Below are 2,780 nucleotides of genomic sequence, written 5' to 3'. Positions count from 1 at the left end.
ACATAATAATCGTCCTACACAACCATAATATGAAAGTCTTGACATCCGATGATTTCACCGGACATTGATCTATGCGCTGCCGCCAGTGTATCATACCGCCAGTGTGTCATAAATTGAGAATTTGGATGAATGTGCTGCCGGCCTTTATTAATAACCTAACGAAGCCGCATAGTGCACGGTGCGGCCGGCAAGCCGCTGCATGCACGCTTCAATGGAACTGTTCTGAGCCGTGGAAGGTCTGGCCGAACTGCCAGCTGCTAGGGACGACATCCTGGAAGACGAGGGACCTGCCGTCTTCGATGGTGACGCGGAAGGACAGGGATTGGCCGGTGAGGACCGTGTTGCACTGCCAGTTCTGGCCCCAGTTCCTGGTCATGGGTATCCAGCCGCTACGATCGCCCTTGACGGAGACGCCCACCACGTTCCCGCTGCCAGCCACGTTCGTGAGCAGGACCAGGTTGAAGTAGGGGTTGCCATTGATGGTGAACCTGACGCCTCCTTGGCGGACGCACGGCACTCTGCAGCAGATACAGACGATACAATACAAACTGATGGACATGCGAGTATTCCAGATAATTGAAATGATCATAATTAATTGGCTGCCTTATGTATATTCCAAAATTTCCTGGTGGCGGCTGGACTTTAACAGGAAATTATGTTATCGATAACGCAGCATGCAGCTGGTATAAGAAGTACTTTATAGCATATTCTCATCAGAAAGTCCGTACCTCCTATACTGAACGGGTACGATCCCTGCCTTGTACCGAGCTATCTTCTCGAAGGCCGGCTGTGAGAGATCGAAGTGATGGAGCGGGGGGTTGCACCAGCCGCCGTTATCGTTGGCAAGGGCATAATTGGGCGGGCACAAGTTGGTGGCCGTTACGAACAGACGTGGGCGACCTGGCAGGCACCACTGCGGATCATTGTGGCAGACGAGCTCAAAACACGCCCCGCAGCTGTCACCGCCGTTGAACATCGCAGTGCTTAGCGCTGCTGTGTCCAGCGCGTAACCTTGCTTGTGCAGGTCCCCGTAGCCACAGGCTCCCCCTGCACAGATACATGAGAATTGACAACAAAACGTGTGCACGTTATACGTGCATACGCACAATCGTTATATATATTAAGCCACAGACAATTCCATCACCCTGCGAATACGTATTTGCGTCGCAGGTACACAGGCATGCATGAATGCTCGTAAATGAATACTTGTTCTACATGAGCTAGCGAACGGCTCCGCGGTCATGACCACGACAATACTATTCTACTTAAATCAACTGTCGATGAGATAGTTTATACCCATGGTGCCCGATCCGTCCGACCCTCCATAGAATGTGGCGTGCCCTTCCTGCCAGGGTCCCGCGTCCTCATGAGCTTGATCTAGTATGCCAGGCAGCGGTGCGCCGATAGAGTTGCCCGGCCTTAATAACGACAAGAAGAGCAATTCGAGAAGTAACGAATGTACAGGCGACAGCGTCATCGATCTTAGTCTTCGCCTCGGGCGATCAGTCAGCTCCCTGCGCAGCAAGACAAAGACCACGTGGAACTTATAAACCGAAACAAAAAACGCAGAATACTTCTTATACTACCGTCGACTGATCAGGCGTACTCCCGCGCACATGGTATATTCTATATTGATGGTGATGGATGATTGACTGCGGGATGACGAATTGCGTGCTGGATCAGCTGCCGTGATCAGTGCTTCATAAGCTTTATATCACTTCATCCGGAATCGCGAAAGTCCGCAAATTCCCATATTGCTGTGATATATCACCTTATCCGGATTCGCGAAAGTCCGCAAATTCCCATATTGATCACAATAGTAAACTGGCACGGTCGGCCCATGTCTGCCGGAAATCTCCACGCTTAAAGGAGAAAGGAGGAAGCAACAATATAGTTAGAAGAGGTGCTAAACACAGAGCTTAGTTTACGCATGGCTGATACAATATCTCAATTAGACGTTATGATATGATTATTGGCATTGCCTATGGAGCGGTGGTAAGGTGGTGCAGGTCCTAGCAAAATTACCGAGTGCTAACTTCAATTCAGTTCTCCATTTAATATTAAATATATATGGGCTCACTTAGTGTTAAATGTGTCTTTCTTTTTTAGAAAAAAGTTTATTTTAGAATATTTAAGAAAAAGGGTGTACACAGACACACAAAAGCCCAATGCTCTTGCGCGCAATTGTTCACCCTTGGTTAGTTCCAATTGTGTTGGATCAATGAATCTTATTCTTGCAAGTGAGTGAGACGTACACATCCTATGTTTTTGGAAATGTGTTGTTATTGTTGTTGTGTATGTATGTACATTTTCTTTTACATGTGTCTTTTGTCATTCAATTTTTATGTGAATTATTACTATGTATGTTTGTACATTTTATTATGGAGTTGATATATATGAGAGAGAGATAGAGAGATAGTATATACATGTGTGTTTGTATGTATAAGAGTGAGATTGAGAGACTAATGTATATTTTATGCTTTCAAGTGAGTACACATCTCGTATTGTTGAAAATGTTTTATTCTTATTGTTGTCGTGTATGTGTGCATATTTGTTTCAAATGTATGTTCCATTAACAAGTTTTTATGTGAATTATCATCCTATTGTAATTATAGGTTTTAAATTTGTATATTATTATCCATTTTGAAATTTGATTAATCATTCTTAAACTTTAACGTTGTTTGGACGTGTCCTTTTTCATATTAAAATGACCCTTATATTGCACATGCCCTCAAGAGTTGCTCTATACACTTTGTTGTTATAATATATGTTATTTATTG

At 44.6% G+C, this 2,780-nt stretch overlaps 1 pseudogene; it reads right to left on the bottom strand.

Moving 5' to 3' along the window:
* Nucleotides 1-208: 208 nt before the first annotated feature.
* LOC148023146 (expansin-A2 pseudogene) lies at nt 209-1,363 on the bottom strand (annotated as a pseudogene).
* Between the last annotated feature and the right edge of the window lie 1,417 nt (nt 1,364-2,780).

The sequence above is a fragment of the Lygodium microphyllum genome, chromosome 16 (genome assembly GCF_053477565.2).
Source record: "Lygodium microphyllum isolate KBCC chromosome 16, Lygodium_microphyllum_v1.1.10, whole genome shotgun sequence".
Lineage (NCBI taxonomy): Eukaryota > Viridiplantae > Streptophyta > Polypodiopsida > Schizaeales > Lygodiaceae > Lygodium > Lygodium microphyllum.
This window is presented reverse-complemented; position numbering and strand designations above follow the sequence as displayed.